The following is a 24,851-nucleotide window of genomic DNA, read 5'->3' as shown; positions in this document are numbered from 1 at the left end:
AATCCATAAGGACAGGCCCATTATTACATATACATTTTTTAAAAGCCTTCCAGATATCATCCCCAGTTTCCTCTTCAATGAAAAAAAAAGTGTATCTACAGTTATGGGGATGAGAGACAATATAAACAAAACTTCTAGCACAGGGATCTTACAAAGTATCTGGCACAATCATATGTTTTCAATATACTATAAAACTGTACAGTAAACCTCTTTAAAAAGACTAAAAAAAGATGAGACCTGAGTGAAAGATCTAACATCATGTAGAACAAATTTAGTAAATAATATTCTTTCTTTTCCTACTGCCTTCAAAAGTGCTCTATATAAAAACTATACTGTAACAAGATCACTAAAGGTTCTATTCAGGACACAAACCAAATTTAAATTATAAAATAGGGGTGCCTGGGTGGCTTAGTCAGTTAAGCATTTGATTCTTGATTTTGGCTCAGGTCATGATCTCTAGGTCATGGTTTTGAGCCCTGTTCAGCAGGGAGTATGCTTTAGAGTCTCTCTCTCCCTCTCCATCTGCCACTCCCCCTCTCCCTGCCCCATCGTCCCACCCTAGACGCACACTCTCTCTTTCTCTCTCAAATAAATAAATAAATAAATCTTTTAAAGCTTTTTTTTAAGGGTGCCTGGGTGGCTCAGTCATTAAGCGTCTGCCTTCGGCTCAGGTCATGATCCCGGGGTCCTGGGATCAAGCCCCGAATCAGGCTCCCTGCTCAGCAGGAAGCCTGCTTCTCCCTCTCCCACCTCCGCTGCTTGTGTTCCCCCTTTCACTGTGTCTCTCTCTGTCAAATAAATAAAATCTTTAAAACAAACAAACAAATAAATAAATAAATAATTTTTTTAAAAAATACAAAATAAAAAATAGAATAGGTGATGCTTACTGGCTGCATACCACACACTAGGCATAATACTAGAGGCATAACACAACAAGTCAATAATATAGGTAGTCGTATTGATGAGCAAACTGAGGCTCTGACAGCTATTCATTCAGCTAGCTACTCAGTGACAGAGCTGGGATTCAACCTGGGTCTGAATGGCAGGCTCTTTTCTTTCCAGTGACATATACAATTCATACAAAAGTAAGTAAAAAATTCAGAAAACATAAACATTATAGGCAAAACAGTTATTTTTGAAGCAACGGAATTATTTCCACTTAAATATTCAGGAAAAAGCACTGGTTTTAGATAATCAGAAAACACCTAAATATCTACATTCCAATTAGGCAAACAAAAAACCAAGTCAAAAAATAAACAAATAACAAAAAAACACACCAAGTCAGACATTACATTTTTTTTAAGATTTATTTATTTATTTGACAGAGAGGGAACACAAGCAGGGGGGGAGTGTGAGAGGGAGAAGCAGACTTCCCATTGAGCAGGGAGCCCCATGTGGGGCTCGATCCCAGAACCCTGGGATCATGACCTGAGCTGAAGGCAGACGCTCAACGACTGAGCCACCCAGGTGCCCCAACAACATTTATTTACCACACAAGTTGCTGAGTTGGCATAGAAAGATTCAGAAGGTATAGATAATCTTTTAGACTACAAAAACTACTCATGTGGTAAATTTCTTCAGAATCTAAAATTTAACAGAAAATATTTCTTTTTCTATAAAATAAGAAAGAAATCACATTTATTTTTATTAATGGACTAAAGTAAAGCTACAATGTAATTTTGCTGTTTCTGAAACTGATGGTACCTCAAAACAAGTGTGACTATGGATTTGCAATTTACTAGTAAAGCATGATTTCATTTTTTTTAAAGATTTTATTTCTTTATTTAAGAGAGAATGAGAGATAGAGAGCAAGAGAGGGAAGAGGGTCAGAGGGAGAAGCAGACTCCCTGCTGAGCAGGGAGCCCAATGCAGGACTCGATCCCGTGACTCCAGGATCATGACCTGAGCCGAAGGCAGTCCTTAACCAACTGAGCCACCCAGGTGGTGCCCACTAGTAAAGCATGATTTCAAACCAAAATATAAAGCAAAACAAAATTTAACCTTGGCCAGTGTGCTCCTCACATTACCTGGAAAGGTACTCTCAGAGGACAAAGCCAAAATCTCCATTTTCTAGGTAATGTTAGAGAACTAGACACTGCCAAAGCAAGGGCTACTATTTTCAACTAATACAAAACTCAAGTTACGCTTCCAGATAATGAGAACTTTGTTGATTTATCATTTAAAAACTCAATCACCCAGATTATCTATAGCCAAGTCTGAACTCCAGTCTGACTTTCTTTTTTCCCTCTCTGCCAACCGGTACACTCTGGACCACTACAACTCTCACCTTGGTTAGAGTGAAATGGTATAATCAAGCAAATCAGAAAGGTAATTCAGGAGAGAAAAGTCCTAGTACTACATTCTAATGATTTGTACAAATGATTTTCAAGAAATCAGCAGTACAACTCACATTTGTTAGTAAAGACGACCGAAACATGGCCATTCCACTGATCTACACTGTATAGTTTTTTGTCACTGCATTATTCTGCATCAGTAATGAAGTAAGAACAGCAGAACACATAAGTAAAAATGTAACCTTACAGCATCAAATTTAACAAAGATGTAATAAAACAAGTTTCTAAAGTTTATCTCACAAAGGAAAACAAGAATGATGGGGAAAATGCTGAATATAGTCCTCTCTACCTTGAAAAAAGGTGAATTTCCTTCTTCAATCAATTTCACTAGAAAGTTAACATCTTGGTTCTAATTTAAAGGTTGGGCCTATTCACCATCTGAATTACCAGACAGAGGGAATGCCTTACACTAAAAGGAAAGAAACGTAATTCTTCAATCTTTAAATGCATATAATACTTTCAAATCAGGGGGAAAAAACACAGTAAAAGCAGAAGTCAGTTTTATATTTTTTTCTTATTTTAAAAGTAATAGTTACAGAAAATTTGGAAAACAGAGAGGTATATAAAGAAAATACAAATCATCAGCAATCCCAGCAGAGATAACTATTTACATGTTCCTATACATATTCAATAATTTCTTCAAATAAGGGTTTATGGTTATGTGCTATAAATCCAGAATCAAACCACTTCTCAACATTGGTCCAAGCTACCATCATGTCTTGAGAGGGTTATTACAATAACCTCTGATCTCCGTGCTCCATTCCTGATCCTCTCCACTCTATCCTACACAAAACAGCAAAACAATTCTTTTAAATGCCAATCATATTTCATTCCTCTTATCAAAGCCCAACAGTGGCGTCTCATCTCAGAGTAAATGGCCCCTAAGACCATTGTTAACGACCCTGCGTTTTCACCACCAACCTCCACTCTCCTTACCCTTATTTCCCACACACTTTCTCCCTTGAGTTATCTGTGTCAACTATGCTAACCTTCAGGACCGTGCTCGAACACACACATCTCCACTTGAAGTCTTCTGACTTACAATTCCCTCCAGGAATACTTTTCTACCAGATATAAACAATGCTCTTCTCCTTAGCTTTTTTCAGTTTCATTTTTCAGATTTCTCTGACCCACCTCATATAAAATAGCAACTTCCCCCCTCCCTTCCCTTCGTACTCTCTATCTACCTTACCCTATCATATTCTTCCCTAAAGCACTTATCACTGATTGACAAATTATTTATTTTTTGTTCTGCCTTTCCTGACTAGACTGTAAATTCCATGTAGGCAAAGAAATGGTGTTTTATTTTTTCCCCATGCAGTGCTCTATCTCTAGATTCTAGATCAACGCCTGGGTTGTCACTAAGTATTTGTGACTGAATGACTGAATATATAAGTAACTAGGACTAGAGTGTGCCTAAAATGTATACTCAGCTTTTGTGATTTACTATTATCTGTTAAAGCACTCCGAATTTTTGAACAGTATTCCATTATAGATATGTACTATAATAAATTCAATCAATTTTCTATTTTGAATATTTAGGTTGTTTCTGAATTTCTAATACCATAAATATCCTTGTCTATACACCAAATATCCTAGAATATGTGTCTTTTTGCACAGCTCTGATAGTTTCTTTAGTATGAATTATTTTAAGTAAAATTGTTGGGTCAGAAGGTATGTGGATCATGAATCCTCTTTTTTTCCCCCTCTAAACTGTCCTAAAGAATGGCTGTATCAATTTATTCTACACCTAGTGATATAAGACTGTATTTCTCCTCACCAACAATGAGTATTTGAGTCTTTTTATCAAAACACAAGAGCTGATTATGTTTCCTAAACCTAAAAATTAAGACATGATCACCACACAATACTTCATTTAATTTGTTTGATTCTTGGGATACCTGGGTGGCTCAGTTGCCCAGGGTCTGCTTTTGGCTCAGGTCATGATCTCAGGGTCCTGGGATCGAGCCAGGTGTCCGGCTCTCTGCTCAGCAGGGAGTCTGCCCCTCCCTGCCACCCCCACTCCCGGCTCACGCTCTCTCTCAAATAAATAAATAAAATCTTTTTTAAAAAATGTGTTTGATTCTTACTAAGTTTTTTTCTAATAGAAAAGCTTGAGGAAAACAAATTTTATTAGTTAATGATAGTGGCTATTTCTAAGCACCATCTTCCACACTGGCATCTATTCTCAAATAGATTTATTTGAAGAGATAAATATTCACTTGGATTTATAAACTCTGGAGCGTTTTTTTTTTTTTAAGATTTTACATTTATTTATTTGAGAGAGGGGGAATACAAGTTTTCTTACAAAATACTTGTTTTTTTCTTTCCCAGTATAGCTGCTAACTAGATATTACTAGAATACTGAAAAATCACTGATCTCAGTATACTTAATTGGTTCAAATAGGTTTTCAGGCAATAATTTTCTTCCATTTTTAGGTTGATCATAATACCACCTGTGAATAATAACACTTTCTTATGCCCCACCATGCAGTCTTTTGGGTCTTGACTACCTTTAGTACTGGAAGAAGGCCTCCCATCTTGCTGGCTTTCTACCTGCTGTTCCTGCTTGTTCTTGTTCCTCAGAAGTGGAGGACATTTAGTGGGATTTACTCAGCATCTCTTCCACTCACAGTCAAGGCAGTCTGCTCCTTCAAGGGAGAATTTAGGTTGGCTCTCTGTGCCACCATCAGTTCAGTTCCTTTCATACTGTTGCTAGCAGAAATGCCTCCAAATTTGAAAAGTCCAGAAGAATATATTTTCATATTTCTCATTAATTTTGAGTCAGCAATGTTTTTTTCTATTATTTATTTGAAAAATGCATCTGTTCCATCTCTCTTTCTGAAATTCCTATTTGTACATTTTATCTCCTGACTTATCCTCCGTTTGTCTTATTTTCCAATCATTTTCATTTCCCCACCTTTTGCCTTTATACTCTGGAAAAGATTTCACAAGTTTGTCTTTCTTAGTGTCTATTTTGCTACTCACTGCATCCATAGCAGATTTTAACTTGGTAACTATATTTTCCATCCCTTTACAATCCTATCAGATTGCTCTCTTCTTGTAACTGATATTCAGCTTTCACAGTTTTTAATGACTGAATCTTTCTGAGAACAAAAACCTCACCAGAGTGCTAATTGGGAGATTAACCAACCTGGAAAGAGTGGATAGGCACCTTCCAGGGAGGTACAAGCAGCAAACTCTGGGTCTCTGAATACTATTTACAAAGTACAAATACTTCTGGTCTAAGAGGCAAGAGAGAAATTTAAATATTGTGACTTGTGAGACCACCCATCAAGATTTTGCCCCTTCAAGTTAATACATCTATTTGAATTTTTCCGGTATATTTTTTTATTAGTTATTTATTTATTTATGTATTTATTTATTTATTAAGTAATCTCTACACCCAACGTGGGGCTTGAACTCATAACCTGAGATCAAGAGTTGCATGCTCCACTGACTGAGCCAGCCAGGTGCCCCCTGCCCCTCCCAAGTTAGGAGTTTTCCTATCTTGGAGAACTGCCTACCAAAAATTATCCTGGGTTTTTTGGCATATGAGCAGCATCAAGCTCCAGTTTCTAACACATACGTAAGTTTTTTCCCATCGATTTATTTATCTATTGGTCTTTTCAATTGAAATTGAGAGGCATAAAGATTGGGAAATGTGTTGTCTGCTATTTTGCCCAACACTATTATCTGTACTCTTACCATTATTCATCATGTCGCCTCTTACCACACTTAATTAATTCATACTTCTAGATAATATTTTCTGATTTCCACTTTACCAATTCAAAGGGACTTATAACATGCCATCCCAGTCATCACACTTCATGCAAACACCACACTAACAACATCTGTTCCTAGGTATTCTTTCACCAGGTCAGGTAGGATGATGGACTGGTGGGATCCTGAATGGTCACAGTTAATAGAACAGGTACCATTAGTCTTAATTTTATGTTATTTTTATTTATTTATTTTTCCTGAGAGAGAAGGGGGGAGGCAGCATGTGTTCAGGGTGGAGGAGCAGAGGGAGAGGGAGAAAAAGAATCTTAAGCAGGCTCCACACCCAGTGTAGTGCCTGATGCGGGGCTCAATCTCATGACCCTGAGATCATGACCCGAGCCAAAATCAAGAGTTGGACGCTTAAGCAACTGAGCCACTCAGGCGCCCCGTAAGTCTTAATTTTAGAAAGCAAGGTAGAAAGAATAACAGTGACCCAAGGAGGGCTGCTATGACCAGAGTCAACTTCTCACAGAAGAAGCAAAGAAATCACCCTAAAGATAACCACAAAGTACTGTACCCACTTGTCCCCCAACCAAAGAGCTTCAGAAGCAAAGATTCTGCCTCATTCACATTTGTATTACAAGAACCATGCTGGGCACAAAGAATCTAACATTCACAGCTTGCTGAGCTAAACAGACCTAGTTATGTGGCAATGAGGGTTCACCCTTATATTCGCTCATAAAAAAAAAAAAAATCTCCCTTTACAGGGACCTCTATCAGGAACCAAGGCAGCTTTTCCATTCATGATACCTTTTGAGTAGAGGGCTGATTGTAACCTACTTTGGTTTTACCTTATTCATAGACAAAAAATTTGGGAGTTTATCAATCATGTCCATGTCCATAAAAGCAACTCTTCAGGCCAATTTGGTTGCCGAGTTGCTTACATGGAAAATGGTCTGAATCCTCACGTACAGCTCAAAGGAGTATAAACTGGTTGTTCTACAGAGCAATTTGGCAATACTTAGTAAACTTCATAATGGACTCCCAACAACCCACCAATACCACTTTTCAGCATATCTCTCCATAAAATAAAATAAAGATTATTATTGCAGCATTGTTTACAGTACATAAATGCCACTAGAGGAGTATATAAGCAAGACAGATATGTAGTATGCATGGATAAGAGTATGCACATGATAGAATACTTGATAGCTGTCAGAAGTAATGAACCAGAATTACATACAACAACAAAGATAGATCATTTAAATATAGGGCTGAATTTAAAAAGATAAAATAAAATGAGATGTACACCCAAATGCCATTTATGAAAATTACAAACTTACAACACAGAAAACATTATGTATTTTCCAACGATACACAAATATCTAAATACATATACTAACTAGATTATAGTGGGTATTTATGAGAGGAAGCAAACTGAGTAGCAATAGGGAAATATTAAGATAAAGACAACAAAATAGCCAATCAAGAGATGGGTCTAATGCTCAGGATGCCAGCAGTGAGAAGCATGATTCTATATACTCCTGAAGCGTGGGAAATAGGTAGGGGAATAAACAAAAAACAAATAAAATCAAATGGGACAAGAGAATGTAGTCATGAGAGCTCTACTTTAAAAAAAACAAAAAACAAAACTGTTCTACATATGCTAAGACAAAAGTAATATCATTTATTTTTAAAGAAGCCAGAAATATTTCACTTATTTGAGAGAGGAGAAATTCAATAAATATTGATTTTTAAAAATCAAGGAATGGGGGCGCCTGGGTGGCTCTGTCGGTTAAGCGTCTGCCTTCGGCTCAGGTCATGATCCCATGGTCCTGGGATTGAGCCCCACATCAGGCTCCCTGCTCAACGGGGAGCCTGTTTCTCCCTCTCCCTCTGCTGCTCTGCCTGCTTGCATGCGTGCTCTCTCTCTCTCTGTCAAATAAAAAAATCTTTAAAAATTAAAAATTAATTAAAATAAAATAAAAATCAAGGAAGAATAATCACTGAGATTATAATCAATAATGTAAGGTAACTACATGACCTAACTTAGAATTTTATTATTTGTCTGAAATTAATAGGTCTATAACATCCTGAGATTAATCTGAGTACATTACCTGTAATATAAAGACCCTGAACATAAAATCCCAACCAGAAAACACATTATACTCTGGCACAGAGAATCTACACTAACTCAATTTTTAATCTATACCCTTGTATTAGAGATCATGTTACAAAACATTTGCCACAGACCAATTCCTGAATAAGATGGTACCTAAAACCATGGCATCATGCAAAAAATGAACCCTAGAAAATTCACTAGGAAAAAGTCATTTTTCAGTACCCCTTTACTACAGCAGCACCAATATGAACACAGTCTTAATAGAAGAGGGGTGAGGAGACAAAATCTGGAACACATTTCATCCTTGAAGAGGACACAAGGGGAGAAAATATTTCAGTATTTCAGAATGCAAGAGTTGAGTAGGAAGAGCAGGAACTTGAAGGTCACTTCTCTTGGCATATTAGGTTGTTCTCATTAAATTACAACCGAATCTGCCAATGATGCTATACAACATAATAGATTTTTAAGATGTCAATACAAAGATAATCTGGATTAGAAATGTTATTATACAGCTTTCTGGGACCAATAATAAATGATCTTGGGGGATGAGGGAGGTCATTACTTTTCAAATGTGTACAGTAGAAATTCAAGTTGTTTGCTTGTTTTGCCACAGAACTCAAACTATACACCAGTTAAAGGTTATAAAATGAGCAATAATAATCAAGTCAACAGTGACAGGTTAGCATGCACAATTAACACAGCAGACAATGGGAGTAATTTCTCTAAAGATGGCAATCTTGTATGGCACAGATTTAACTTAGGCCACAGAAAATTCTAAAAAGAACGGACAGCTTCTGCTTATACTGGATGAAACTGGCTGATAGATCAGCATAAATAATTAGGTTAAACCCTCCTTCCCCCTACAGAAATCAAGTCACTTCCCTCAAGCTAGGAGTGGAAGCTACAGCTTTATCTCCACCCTGAATTGTAGAGATCTTCTGATTTAACCTACAAATAGTGTTCTCTTCAGATACGGGTGATTATAGTAAAGAAAATCCAGACCTTGAAAAGAGCCCTCAGAAATAAATCTATAAAACGTACGCTCACCAACTAGCAACACAGAATTAAGTTTTTCTGGTTTCCCTTGTATCCTTAACAGGTAGCTGCGAAACACCCTACCAATGATCTAATCTCATCTATATGTGCCTTCTAAAACCTCCCTCACACAAAAACCCAAAAAGTTTCCTAAAACAAAAACATAGCTCCTTAGAAATTTAGTAAGACCTCTAAAAACCCTGTCCCATAATAAATATTAAAGATATAATATTCCAGCATTGAAAAATTTAACCCTCAGGTCAGAACTAAATTTATCTACGCTAATATGGCAAACCAGGATAAAATTACAAACAATAATAAATTAATTCTTTAACATTACATCCTCTCAATTAAAATATTCTTTCCTATAGTAAAAAAATTCCTCTAAATCATAAAAACAATGCTGTTTTGAGATAAACAAGCTGCTAAAGTATATGTAATATACATAATGTTTATGTGATTATTTTAAAACTTGAAAAACAATACCACTAATATATGGTATTATATGGTATAATGCATACACTATTGTATATATGGTATGCTGTATAAATAATATGTAAGAATACCATATGATACGGGGGGCGGAGCAAGATGGCGGAGGAGTAGGAGACCTAGATTTCCTCTGGTCTCAGGAATTCAGCTGAATAGGGACCAAACCATTCGGAACACCTACGAACTCAACAGGAGATCGAAGAGGAGAGTAGCAACAACTCTCTGAACAGAGAAGCGACCACTTACTGGAAGGTAGGACGCGGAGAGAAGTGAATCCAAGGCGATCGGGAGGATAGACGGCGGGGGGAGGGCGCAGGCCGTTTCTGGCAAGTGCTAGAGCCGCGGAGCACAAAATCAGAACTTTTAGAAGTAGGCTCCGCCGAGGGACGTCGCTGCAGTGGCTAACAGGGGGGTGGAATCCTCCCAGGAGAGTGTGGTCTCAGGACCCTTGGGGTCACAGAAAGACCGAGGGTGCCTGAGTGCGGCAGAGCTCCCAGGTACCGGAGCAGGGAAGCCGGCTGCAGAGACGGAGCTGAGGCGCGGGCTCTCAGCTCGGGGTGGCCATAAACTATGATCCGCGGCCCAGTCGGGCCACTGCTCCTCCAGCAGGGACCCCACAAGCGGCAGAGTTGGGGAGACTCCCCTTCCTCCCCGGGGAGGAGCGGCGCGGGAACGCACCGCAGGGATCTGCTGGGTTTGGAGACTCCACACGGGGTCGGGTGCCAGAGATACAAACGCTCGGTCACAGGCCGGGTGAGCACGGAGTGCGGCCGGAGACCAGGGAGACGGGAGTGACTACTTTTCTCTGGGGGCGCACTGAGGAGCGGAGCGCCGAGTTCTCGGCTCCTCTGGGTGGAGATTGGGAGGCCACCATTTTCACCCTGGTCCTCCAAAGCTGTACCGAGAGCTTGCAGGGAACAAAAGCTCCTGAGAGCAAACCCGAGCAGCTTGCTTAGCCTGGACCGACAAGGGCGGGGCAATTCCGCCTCCCGCAAAGACATTTGGAAACCACGGCCACAGGTCCCTCCCCCAGAAGATCAGCAAGAACAGCCAGCAAGCCAAGACCAAGTTTACCAATCAAGGAGAACGGGAGAACTCCAGCGCTAGGGGAATACTGCACATAGAATTCATGGTGCTTTTTTACCATGATTCATTAGTTCATCAAAGTTAATTTTTGTTAACTGTTTTTTTTTTCTTTTTCTTTTTCCCTTTTTCAACCAACATCTTCTTAATCCCTTTTTTTTTAAAAAAACATTTTTTATTTTTCATTTTTAGAGTCATATTTTATCCCTTCATAGTAGTTACCCTTTTTTTGGCATATATATATAAGTTGTTCTCTCTTTAAAACTGTGAGATACAGTTTCTTCTAACAGATAAAAATATACCCTAAATAACTAGTGTATGGCTTTGTTCTAGTCTCCTGCCTGATCACATTCTCTCCCTTTTTCCTTTTTTTTTTCTTAACTCTTCTTTCTTCTTTCAAACAACTTCTTAACTTCTCAAATCCTTTTATAAAATCTTTTATAATTTTCATCTTTACACTCATCTTCCATCCCTTCATTCTATCAACCCTTATTTTGTACATATATGTCTTTCTTCCTTTAAAATTTTAGGAGGCACTTTTTTCTCACAGACCAAAATATGCCCATAATCTAGTGTGTGGCACTGATCTATGCACTAGCCTGATCATATTCTGCTTTTTTTGTATTGTTCTGTTTTTGTTTTTATCTTTTTTTTCTTTTTTTTCTCCTTTTTTCGTTCTTTCCCTTTCTCTTCCCCTGGTTTCAGATCTTTTCTGATTTGGATACAGTATATTTGCTGGGGACGTTGTAAACCTGTTAGCATTTGGTTCTCTCATTCATCTATTCTCCTCTGGACAAAATGACAAGATGAAAAAAATCACCTCAGCAAAAAGAACAAGAGGTAGTACCGTCAGCCAGGAATCTACTCAATACGGACATTAGTACGATGTCGGACCTAGAGTTCAGAATCATGACTTTAAAGATACTAGCTGGGCTTGAAAAAAGCGTGGAAGTTATTAGAGAAACCCTTTCTGGAGAAATAAAAGAACTAAAATCTAACCAAGTCGAAATCAAAAAGGCTATTGATGAGGGGCAATCAAAAATGGGGGCACTAAATGCTAGGATAAATGAGGCAGAAGAGAGAATCAGTGATATAGAAGACCAAATGATGGAAAATAAAGAGGCTGAAAAAAAGAGAGAAACAACTACAGGATCACGAGGGCAGAATTCGAGAGATAAGTGATATAAGACGAAACAACATTAGAATAATTGGGATCCCAGAAGAAGAGAGAGAGAGAGGGGCAGAAAGTATATTGGAGCAAATAATAGCAGAGAAGTTCCCTAATGTGAGGAAGGAAACAGGCATCAAAATCCAGGAGGCACAGAGAACCCCTCTCAAAATCAATAATAATAGGTCAACACCCCGACATCTAATAGTAAAACTTACGAGTCTCAGAGACAAAGAGAAAATCCTGAAAGCAGCTCGGGAGAAGAGATATGTAACCTACAATGGTAGAAACATTAGATTGGCAACAGACCTATCCACAGAGACCTGGCAGGCCAGAAAGGACTGGCATGATATCTTCAGAGCACTAAACGAGAAAAATATGCAGCCAAGAATACTATATCCAGCCAGGCTGTCACTGAAAATAGAAGGAGAGATAAAAAGCTTCCAGAACAAACAAAAACTAAAGGAATTTGCAAACACAAAACCAGCCCTACAAGAAATATTGAAAGGGGTCCTCTAAGCAAAGAGAGAGCCTAAAAGCAGCAAAGATAAGAAAGGAATACAGACAATATACAGTTAACAGTCACCTTACAGGCAATACAATGGCACTAAATTCGTACCTTTCAATAGTTACCCTGAATGTAAATGGGCTAAATGCCCCAATCAAAAGACACAGGCTATCAGACTGGATTAAAAAAACAAGACCCATCCATATGCTGTCTGCAAGAGACTCATTTTAGACCCAAAGACACCCCCAGATTGAAAGTGAGGGGGTGGAAAACCATTTACCATGCTAATGGACACCAAAAGAAAGCTGGGGTGGCAATCCTTATATCAGACAAACTAGATTTTAAAACAAAGACTGTAATAAGAGATGAGGAAGGACACTATATCCTACTTAAAGGGTCTATCCGACAAGAAGATCTAACAATTGTAAATATCTATGCCCCGAACATGGGAGCAGCCAATTATATAAGGCAATTAATAACAAAAGCGAAGAAACACATTGACAACAATACAATAATAGTGGGGGACTTTAACACCCCCCTAACTGAATGGACAGATCATCTAAGCAAAAGATCAACAAGGAAATAAAGACTTTAAATGACACGCTGGACCAAATGGACTTCACAGACATATTCAGAACATTCCATCCCAAAGCAACAGAATACACATTCTTCTCTAGTGCCCATGGAACATTCTCCAGAATTGATCACATCCTAGGTCACAAATCAGGCCTCAACCAGTACCAAAAGATTGGGATTATTCCCTGCATGTTTTCAGACCACAATGCGTTGAAACTAGAACTCATTCACAAGAGGAAAGTCAGAAAGAGCTCAAATACAGGGAGGCTAAAGAGCATCCTACTAAGGAATGAATGGGTCAACCAGGAAATTTAAAGAAGAATTTAAAAAATTCATGGAAACCAATGAAAATGAAAACACAACTGTTCAAAATCTTTGGGATACAGCAAAGGCAGTCCTGAGAGGAAAGTATATAGCAATACAAGTCTTTCTCAAGAAACAAGAAAGGTCTCAAATACACAACCTAACCCTACACCTAAAGGAGCTGGAGAAAGAACAGCAAATAGAGCCTAAACCCAGCAGGAGAAGAGAAATAATAAAGATCAGGGAAGAAATCAATGAAATAGAAACCAAAAGAACAGCAGAACAAATCAACGAAACGAGGAGGTGGTTCTTTGAAAGAATTAACAAGATTGATAAACCTCTGGCCAGACTGATCAAAAAGAAAAGAGAAATGACCCAAATCAACAAAATCATGAATGAAAGAGGAGAGATCACAACCAACACCAAAGAAATACAAACAATTATAAGAATATATTGTGAGCAACTCTATGCCAGCAAATTAGATAACCTGGAAGAAATGGGTGCATTCCTAGAGATGTATCAACTACCAAAATTGAACCAGGAAGAAATAGAAAACCGGAACAGACCTATAACCACTAAGGAAATTGAAGCAGTCATCAAAAATCTCCCAACAAACAAAAGCCTGGGGCCAGATGGCTTCCCAGGGGAATTCTATCAGACATTTAAAGAAGAATTAATACCTATTCTCCTGAAACTGTTCCAAAAAATAGAAATGGAAGGAAAACGTCCAAACTCATTTTATGAGGCCACCATTACCTTGATCCCAAAACCAGACAAAGACCCCATCAAAAAGAAGAATTACAGACCAATATCCTTGATGAACATGGATGCAAAAATTCTCACCAAAATACTAGCCAATAGGATCCAACAGTACATTAAAAGGATTATTCACCACGACCAAGTGGGATTTATCCCTGGGCTGCAAGCCTGGTTCAACATCCGCAAATCAATCAACGTGATACAATACATTAACAAAAGAAAGAACAAGAATCATATGATCCTCTCAAAACATGCAGAAAAAGCATATGACAAAGTACAGCATCCTTTCTTGATCAAAATTCTTCAGAGTATATGGATAGAGGGTACATACCTCAATATCATAAAAGCCACCTATGAAAAACCTACAGCGAATATCATTCTCAATGGGGAAAAGCTGAGAGCTTTTCCCCTAAGGTCAGGAACGCGGCAGGGATGTCCACTCTCACCACTGCTATTCAACATAGTATTAGAAGTCCTAGCGACAGCAATCATACAACAAAAAGAAATCAAAGGCATCCAAATTGGCAAAGAGGAAGTCAAACTCTCACTCTTTGCAGATGATATGATACTGTATGTGGAAAACACAAAAGATTCCACCCCAAAACTGCCTGAACTCATACAGGAATTAGTCAAGTAGCAGGAAATAATATCAATGCACAGAAATCAGTGGCATTCCTATACACCAACAACAGGACAGAAGAGAGACAAATCAAGGAGTCGATCCCATTTACAACTGCAACCAAAACCATAGATACCTAGGAATAAATTTAACCAAAGAGGCAAAGGATCTGTACTCAGAAAACTATAAAATACTCAGGAAAGAAATTGAAGAAGACACAAAGAAATGGAAAAACGTTCCATGCTCATGGATTGGAAGAACAAACATTGTGAAGATGTCAATGCTACCTAGAGCAATCTACACATTCACTGCAATCCCCATCAAAATACCATCCACTTTTTTCAAAGAAATGGAACACACAATCCTAAAATTTGTATGGAACCAGAAGAGACCCCAAAGAGTTAGACGAATGTTCAAAAAGAAAAGCAAAGCTGGTGGCATCACAATTCCGGACGTCCAGCTCTATTACAAAGCTGTCATCATCAAGACAGTTTGGTACTGGCACAAAAACAGACACATAGAGCAATGGAACAGAATCGAGAGCCCAGAAATGGACCCTCAACTCTATGGTCAACTCATCTTTGAGAAAGCAGGAAAGAATGTCCAATGGAAAAAAGACAGTCTCTTCAACAAATGGTGTTGGGAAAATTGGACAGCCACATGCAGAAGAATGAAACTGGACCATTTCCTTACACCACGCACAAAAATAGACTCCAAATGGTTGAAAGACCTAAACATGAGACAGGAGTCCATCCAAATCCTAAAGGAGAACACAGGCAGCAACCTCTTCAACCTCAGCCGCAGCAACTTCTTCCTAGAAACATCACCAAAGGCACAGGAAGCCAGGGCAAAAATGAACTATTGGGATGTCATCATGATAAAAAGCTTTTGCACAGCAAAAGAAACAGTCCACAAAACCAAAAGACAACCAACAGAATGGGAGAAAATATTTGCAAATGACAGATCAGATAAAGAGCTAGTATCCAAAATCTATAAAGAACTTACCAAACTCAACACCCAAAGAACAAATAATCCAATCAAGAAATAGGCAGAAGACATGAACAGACATTTCTCCAAAGAAGACATCCAAATGGCCAACAGACACATGAAAAAGTGCTCAACATCGCTCGGCATCAGGGAAATCCAAATCAAAACCTCAATGAGATACCACCTCACACCCGTCAGAATGGCTAAAATTAACACGTCAGGAAACGACAGATGTTGGCGGGGATGAGGAGAAAGGGGAACCCTCCTACACTGTTGGTGGGAATGCAAGCTGGTGCAACTACTCTGGAAAACAGTATGGAGGTTCCTCAAACAGTTGAAAATAGAGCTACCAAAGGATCCAGCAATTGCACTATTGGGTATTTATCGCAAAGATACAAATGTAGGGATCCGAAGGGGTACGTGCACCCCGATGTTTATAGCAGCAATGTCCACAATAGCCAAACTGTGGAAAGAGCCAAGATGTCCATCGACAGATGAATGGATAAAGAAGATGTGGTATATATACACAATGGAATATTATGCAGCCATCAAAAGGAATGAGATCTTGCCATTTGCAATGACGTGGATGGAACTGGAGGGTGTTATGCTGAGTGAAATAAGTCAATCAGAGAAAGACATGTGTCATATGACCTCACTGATATGAGGAATTCTTAATCTCAGGATACAAACTGAGGGTTGTTGGAGTGGTGGGGGGTGGGAGGGATGGGGTGGCTGGGTGATAGACATTGGGTAGGGTATGTGCTATGGTGAGCGCTATGAATTGTGCAAGACTGTTGAATCACAGATCTGTACTTCTGAAAGAAATAATGCAACATATGTTAAGAAAAAAGAAAAAGAAGATAGCAGGAGGGGAAGAATGAAGGGGAGTAAGTCAGAGGGGGAGACCAACCATGAGAGACGATGGACTCTGAAAAACAAGCTGAGAGTTCTAGAGGGGAGGAGGGTGGGGGGATGGTTTAGCCTGGTGATGGGTATTAAGGAGGGTACAGTCCGCATGGAGCACTGGGTATTATGCATAAACAATCAATCATGGAACACTACATCAAGAACTAATGATGTAATGTACGGTGATTAACATAACAATAAAAAATTTTTAAAAAAGATTTAATGTAGATTTATAAGGTAAGGTGTTAAATGTTTTATATAGCCATTTGCTAGGTACTTTATATATGGTTCATTATACCTAGTTTTCATATCTGTGTGTATATGTGAAACATTTTCTAATTTTTTGAAAAGTTAAAACAGTATTTACACAAAATTAACTCAGAATGGATCAAAAACTTAAATGCAAAATGCAAAACTACAAACTTATAGCAGATGACACTAAAACAAAACAAAACTAGGTGACCTTGGGTTTGGTGATGAGTTTTTAGATAAACACCAAAAGCGTGACCCATGAAATAAAGGAATCACTGATAAGTGAGACTTCATTAAAATTAAAAACTTCTGCTCTACAAAAGACATGGTTAATGGAAAGACAAGCCACACACTGGGAAAAAATACTTGCAACAGACATATCTGATAAAGAACTGTTGGGACACCTCGGTGGCTCAGTCAGTTAAGTGACCGATTCTTGGTTTCCACTCAGGTCATGGATGGTCTCAGGGTTGTGAGACTGAGCGCTGAGTCAGGATCCACACTGGGCATGAAGCCTGCTTAAGATTCTGTCTGTCCCTCTCCCTCTGCCCCTCCCCCTGCCTCTTTCTCGAAATAAAAAAACAAAAACACTGTTATCCAAAATATACAAAGAACTCTTACACTCAACAATAACGAAAAATAGGATTAAAAAGTGGACAAAAAGGGCACCTGTCTGGCTCAGCTGGTGGAGCACGCTACTCTTGATCTCAGAGTCTTGAGTTCAGGTTCCATGTTGGACGTAGAGATTACTTAAAAAAAAAAAAAAAAAAAAACCCAAAGTGGACTGGGATACCTGGGTGGAACAGTCGGTTAAGAACCAATTCTTAGTTTTGGCTCAGGTCATGAGCTCAGGGTCATGAGAGGGTCGTGAGATAGAGCCAGGCATGGCGCTCTACACTCTATGCAGAATCTGCTTGAGCTTCTCTCTTCCTCTCTTTTTTTTTTTTTTTAAGATTTTGTTTATTTATTTGACAGAGAGAGAATGAGAGATAGAGAGCACGAGAGGGAAGAAGGTCAGAGAGTCAGAGGGAGAAGCAGACTCCCTGCCAAGCAGGGAGCCCGATGTGGGACTCGATCCTGGGACTCCAGGATCATGACCTGAGCCGAAGGCAGTCGCTTAACCAACTGAGCCACCCAGGCGCCCTCTTCCTCTCTTTCTGCCCCTCCCCCTGTGCGGGCAAGTGCGCTCGCTCTCAAATAAATAAATCTTTTCAAAAAATATTTTAAAAGAAGTGGACAATAGATCTGAACAAACACCTAACCAAAGAAGATTTAAAGACAGAAAATAAACATATGAAAAGATGCTCAACATAAAATGCCATTAGGGAATTGCAAATTAGAACAAGAGGGTGCCTGGGTGGCTCAGTGGGTTAAGAGTCTGACTCCTGGTTTTATTTTTTTCTTTTTTTTAAAGATTTTATTTATTTATTTGACAGAGAGAGAGAGAGAGAGAGAGGGAGAGCAGGAACACAAGCAGGGGGAGTGGGAGAATGAGAAGCAGGCTTCCAGCTGAGCAGGGAGCCCGATGCAGGGCTTGATCCCAGGACCCTGGGATCATGACCTGAGCCAAAGGCAGACACTTAACAACTGAGCCACCCAGGCGCCCCATCGACTCTTGGTTTTAGATCAGGTCATGGTCTCAGGGTCATGACATCAAGCCCTGCATTCAGCTCCGCACTAAGCATAGAGCCTGCTTGCGATTCTCTCTCTCCCTTTTCCTCTGCCCCTCTATCCCCCGCTCACATGCACACTCTCTCTCCTAAAAAAAAAAAAAAAAAAAATTGGAACAAGACACCACACTATACACCTTTTAGAATGGCTAAAATTCAAAACATTGACAACCCCAAATGCTGACAAGGATGTGGGGCAACAGGAACTCTCATTCATTATCAGTAGGAATGCAAAATGGTAAGCTATTTTGCAAAAACAGTTTGGCAGTTTCTTACAAAGCTAAATTTAGTCTTACTATATGATCCAAAAATTGTGCTGTGATTTGAGAACAAATGTCCATACAAAAATCGGCACACAAATGTTTATTCATACTTGCCAAAACTTAGAAGCAATCAAGATATCCTTCAACTGCTGAATGCATAAATTGTGATAAATGCACACAATGGAGTATTATTCAGCAATAAAAATAAATGAACTATCAAGCTACAAAAAGACATGACGGAAACCTAAAAGCACATTGCTAAGTGAAAGCAGTCAGTCTGAAAAGGCAACATCATATTCAACTCCAACTATATGGCAGTCTGAAAAAGACAAAACCATAGAGATGGTAAAAAGCTGAGTGGTGGTGTCAGGAGTGTGGGAGCAAGAGGAGGAGGGATGAATAAGTGGAACACGGGATTTACTGAGCAGTGAAACTATTCTGTATGAAACTGTAATGATAGATCCATGAGATTATGAATTTGTCAAAATCCATGAAACTGTACAACATAAAGAATGAACCTAATGTAAACTATGAACTTTAAAATAATGTATCAATATTGGTTCATTAACTATAACAAATATATATCACTCTTCTGTTTCAACCCTAAATGAGTGTACTACACTGTTCAATTCTGGAACTAACCACCCAGAGTTATTATAGCATCCTCCAGTACAAAGGGCTTTACTCCAAACAAGACTGCACTTATTTCATCTGAAATAAGTGTACTTCAGGGGTCCCCAGGCCACCAGCATTTCTAATCATCTAATCATCATTTCATTTCAACCATAAATTCAGGGATTCCCATGATCCTGAGTTTAATAATCTGCTAGGACAACTCACAGAACTCAGGAAAGCATTATACATATAATTACAGTTTTATTACAGAGGAAACACACAGGGCAGAGTCTGGAGTAGAGGGGGGAGATCCCCAAATGAAGAATTTCCATGCCCTCTCCCCATGAGTCAGTGTGTGTCATCCTCCCAGTATATCAATATATTCACCAATCAAGAAGGTCCCCTTTGGTGTCCAGAGTTCTTATTGGGATTTCATTAAATAAACATGAATGATTAAATCACTGGCTGATCACATGACTGAACTCCATCTCCAAACCTTATCCACCTCCTGTGAGGTCAGACTGGCCTGAAGTCCTAACCCTCTAATCATGTGGTTGCTGTTTCTCGTGACCAGACCCCATCCTGTAGCTGTCTAGGGAACCACCATAAGTCACCACATCACCATAACAAAGGCACTCATTCATCCAAAACCTAAGTTAATACCCTCACAGAAGAAACTTTTATTTTATAACAAATATTAAAGCAGAATTTAATGACACAAACTCTTTTAGTTTCATGAAAAGCCAGAAATTACAAAGGGATGAAAGGAAGGGAGTATTGATCAGAAGGTGACTTTTAAGGGGAACACATTTCACAACTAGCTCAGATTATGAAAATAAACTTTATCAAAAAGGAACAATGCAGACCAATGTAATGTTTGCTAACATTGAGGCATATGTCAATATAAAACCCAGAACTGGCATACTATTCATATAAAACCCACTTACATCCACTTTTAAAATGGATATACTGGTTAGGTCACATAGCAATGGTTAACATCTTCTATCACTGTCAAATACAATGCATACTGAATGAATTAGACAGCTGGCGAATGAAATGGAAAGGAGATCAAGTTGCATTCTTTCCAAAACCTGCCCCTTTACATAGAGTTAAATGAAGGAGCAAGGACTCAAAATCTATGCTACCAACCAAAGCTCTGAGGGTCAAAAATTGTATTTTATAGAATTGTCACTTTCCTCACCAACACCAATAAATAAATTCTACCGTTTTGGCATAATAAAGTCATTTCGATAGAACTAAAAGTGCTACAGTTTCAATGTCAACTCTTCTAAAGATAAACGCTGCTGCTGTGCCTCAGAATTCAAATTGCTGCAGCAGGTCAGTAGTCTGTTCTATTGTGTGGACACACTTAACTCATTTTATAAACCTAGATTTGTTTCTCTTCTATAATCCTCGAAAAAAATATTTATGGGAAGGCAATTTCATTTTGCTAGGCTGACAGAGACAGTCCCTTGGGGAAGGAGGCAACTCAAGCAGGACTGAAGCAGCTGTTAGGAGCCAATTTTCCTACCTGTTAATTGCAGTTGTGACTAGGTTGCACCAGCTCACACACCCACCTGGCAAGCAGTAGATAAACTGAAACAGTCACATCTCAAGAGTTTGAAAACTAGAAGGCTCTTTCCCCCTTCCTATGAAGAATTCAACTAGGAAACAAAACAGTGAAGGAAGACAAAAATGTCAAAAGTACATAAACATTAATTGGACCTTCCTGACTACCAAAAAAAAAAAAGAATTTTATAAAATAGGTAAGAGAAAAAGTATGCATTCATTTGGTCATTCAACAAGTATTTACTGGAATTCCTACTATGGCAGACACTGTTCTTAGGTGCTAGCAATATAGGAGTGAATAATGTCCCTGTCCCCATCAGAGAAGATAAAAGAGAAATAACTCTCAATCAATCATTAGGTGTGAAGAAGAAAATAAAACACGGCCATGAAATAAAGACTGATGGAGGAGTGCTTATTTATAGTGAGTTGTCAAGGGAAATCCTCTTTGAAGAAGGGACATCTGTGCTGAGACTTAAATGTCAAGGAGGATACAGCCAAGCAACAGTCTGAGGGAAGCCCATTCACCACAGAGGGACAAGTAGTAGAAGACCCTGAAGCTGGAATGAACTTGGTATATTCACAGAACAGAAAAGAGGCCGAGGTGGCTCATGTTTTGTGAACAGGGTTAAGAATGGCAGCAGACAGGTTCCCCCAAAGTGCCACAGCCATTTCAAAGTCATCAGTCGGAAAGATAAAAATAAAAACTGTGACCAATGAGCTACTCATGGGAACTCACTTTTGGACTAGTAATGACCACCAGGAAACTTTCAACAGAAAAAAGAGAAACATGAATCAAACAAATGTCACAAGAGCAGAGGTTTCTGAATCAGGAAGGACCAGCACTAGAGTCCTGGCTGAAACAGTGCTGTCAATCACCCCCCAAATCAACAGCGTTGTAAATAAGATCAATGTCCAGGACTGGCATACCTGGACAAGGGGATATCTGAGCCTCATAAAGGAAGTATTAAAATGCCGAACTCATAAATGAACTCTAGAGAGAAATGAGTATTTCTGAATGTGCTTGTCCTAATCCCTGCCTGACCTACTCATTTCAGAGAGTCCAAGGATTTCTTTTTAAAATTTAAATGTAAAAACAGACACAATAAAACAACACCCTCCTAGAATAGAAATTTTTAGCAATTTTAGAAAATTTTGCCACATGTAACCATATTCCTGGAATCACAAAATAAATTAGGATTTTTAAAAAAGAGAAAAAAATTCAGTAAGTACTTAGATCACCTGTTTTCTTTCTCTAGCAAGCACAAAACAAGCCTTTAGGTTTAAAAGTGTAACAGTAAATGATGCTATATTTTAAAAATAAAATATACCTATTAAAACAGAACTAACTCATCTATTTGAAGGACAAACTATTTTCTAGCACTGAAAGAATCTCAGATATACTGTACACGTTATATAATGCTAACCAGATTTTTTGTAATGGTACTATAATGTTAAAATTCCCAAACTATTCTTACTGCTATTGAATAGATGCATTTTTTTCCACAAAAGCATTTTGGTAGGGTTCTAACTATTCACCTAAAAAAAGAAAAACAGGAAAACAATGGAAATCAAAAGCTTGCTTTAGGTGAAGTATGTGGCAATGTGCCCTCACATAAGCTGCATGCTTAATTTTTAATAAAAAAGAACAGCGGCATCAGAGACTACAATCCTACTTGTATCACTTCCTGAACCTCAGTCTTCCTCATCAGTAAAATGAGGCGACTACCATCTACTCTCACAATCGAAAGATTAAATAAAATGTAATAGGTGAAGATTAATGCATTCCAGTCTTATTATTAGTAATCATCATATCAGTAGGGGGAATAGAAGCAAATATATGTTTTAAAAAAAGACAAATAATCATAAACTACACGTAATAAGAGCTACCCACAATGTAAATAATACTCCTGGAGTTGAATATACAGGCCAAATTCCTGCTTTACTTATAAGCAAAAACTCAGAATTTAAGTGACAAGCCCCAAGTCAAAAAGCAGGCAGAAAAGGGGCTAAAATCTTGTTTAAACTCCTAAACAGGGTATACATTTACAGAGCACTTTCACATACTGAAGACCCAAGTGATCTTCACTATTTTGACTAATTTGACTGCTGAAAAAGCCCAAGGCTTACCAAAGATAGCCAGCTAGTAGCTCATGATGGAACCACAAGTAAAACCTAGGACACTGAATACTGCTTCTCTTTTTTTAAGATTTTATTTATTTATTTGAGAGAGAGAGAGAGAGAAAGGGAGGGAGGGAGAGCACAGAGGGAGCAGGAGAGGGAGAAGCAGGCTCCACGAGGAGCAAAGAGCCCGATGTGGGGCTTGATCCCAGAACCCTGGGATCATGACCTGAGCTAAGGCAGACACTTAACTGGCTGAGCCACCCAGGTGCCCCTGAATACTGCTTCTCTTAAAATAGAGATTGAAAATCTTTCTCACGGGACACCTGGGTGGCTCAGTCGTTGAGCGTCTGCCTTCGGCTCGGGTCATGATCCCAGTGTGCTGGGATCGAGTCCCGCATCGGGCTCCTGGCTCCGCGGGAAGCCTGCTTCTCCCTCTCCCACTCCCCCTGCTTGTGTTCCCTCTCTCATTGTGTCTCTCTCTGTCAAATAAATAAATAAAATCTTAAAAAAAAATCTTTCTCACTCATGACTTATACAAAAAAAAAAGTATGCCTTAGCAAGCAATCACATTTTTTACTTCAGGTAATAATAATTTTTTTTAAGGTTTTATTTATTTATTTGACAGAGAGAGAGGGAGAGAGATAGCAAGCACAAGCAGGGAAAGTGGCAGAGGGAGAGCGAGAAGCAGGCTCCCCACCGAGCAGGGAGCCCAAGGTGGGGCTCAATCCCAGAACCCTGGGATCATGACCTGAGCCAAAGGCAGACGCTTAATGACTGAGCCACCCAGGTGCCCCAATTCAGGTAATAATTATTTTTAAAGTCATACCATAAAGACATAAATGTTTGCATTCTGTATTTAATAGAACCAGTCAGCTTCTTAACATTAAAATTCTCACATCAAAGACAAGTCTTTTGATATATTCCCAAATTAAAAACTCTACTGATAAAAAAAACCTCTACTGATACTGGCTTAATATAAGGTAGCAAGGATTATTTTTATTGTTTATTCACAGATTATTTAAACAGAACAGCTGGGTTAGTGAGTTGCTGAATATTTTATCATACTCAATTAAGAAGTCTATTGTTTCTATAATTAATGACTCTAATAAACACATCCTAAAAAATTACTTCATCAATCCTTTACTTTCTTTCATGTAGGATTTTCAAGTTAACCCTTAGGTCAATCAGTTCTTGTACTTAAGTCAAGATGATTTATTTTCATAAATAATTATGTTACAAATACTGATTATGCAGCTAAAGGGAGAGACCGACTGGGAAACTGATTAAAAGAAAAGGACTCATATGGAGATGAGCCAACTGAACAATACAGTAACTAAGTAAGAGTCATATTTATATGTTTCTGGATATTACTGAGAAAATACACATCTGCTTTGAAAAGGATCAAGCTTTGCAGCAAGATTTCTAGGTTTAACAAGAGGACATAACACAGCAATGTGGGAAGTCAGAGCTCAGCCATCATGATGGTTTTCAGATCATTTGTGCAAATACATTGAGAGCATTTTCTCTATTCCAAAGAGGCCTCTGTCAAAAGTCACTTTCAAAGATATGAAATGCTTTGAAATGCAGGGCCACATGCATTAAAGTAATTTCTGAGTCTCGCAAATAATAATTGGTAATACTGTTGTTGAGCAGGTGAGAGCAGAAGAGAACCATTACATTAATACACAAATGAGCTGCAGCCACTCACATTACTTGCACATGAATG

At 38.7% G+C, this 24,851-nt stretch overlaps 1 protein-coding gene across 5 annotated transcripts in view; it reads right to left on the bottom strand.

Annotated features, from left to right (window-relative positions):
• The window catches only part of PEAK1 (pseudopodium enriched atypical kinase 1), a 335,997-nt gene that overhangs the window by 244,058 nt on the left and 67,088 nt on the right, over positions 1–24,851 (bottom strand). The window contains exon 1 of one of the 5 annotated variants that reach the window (XM_088024906.1): positions 21,013–21,095. The exons of the other annotated variants lie outside the window; for them this stretch is intronic. The gene's annotated coding sequence lies outside the window, so the exon portion shown is untranslated. Of the gene's footprint in view, positions 1–21,012; positions 21,096–24,851 lie in introns of those variants that run through there. 5 annotated transcript variants of the gene reach the window in all.

Source organism: Eumetopias jubatus, unplaced genomic scaffold (assembly GCF_037043125.1).
Source record: "Eumetopias jubatus isolate StellerSeaLion01/CBP00866 unplaced genomic scaffold, mEumJub1_p1.0 scaffold_7, whole genome shotgun sequence".
NCBI classification, from domain to species: domain Eukaryota; kingdom Metazoa; phylum Chordata; class Mammalia; order Carnivora; family Otariidae; genus Eumetopias; species Eumetopias jubatus.
This window is presented reverse-complemented; position numbering and strand designations above follow the sequence as displayed.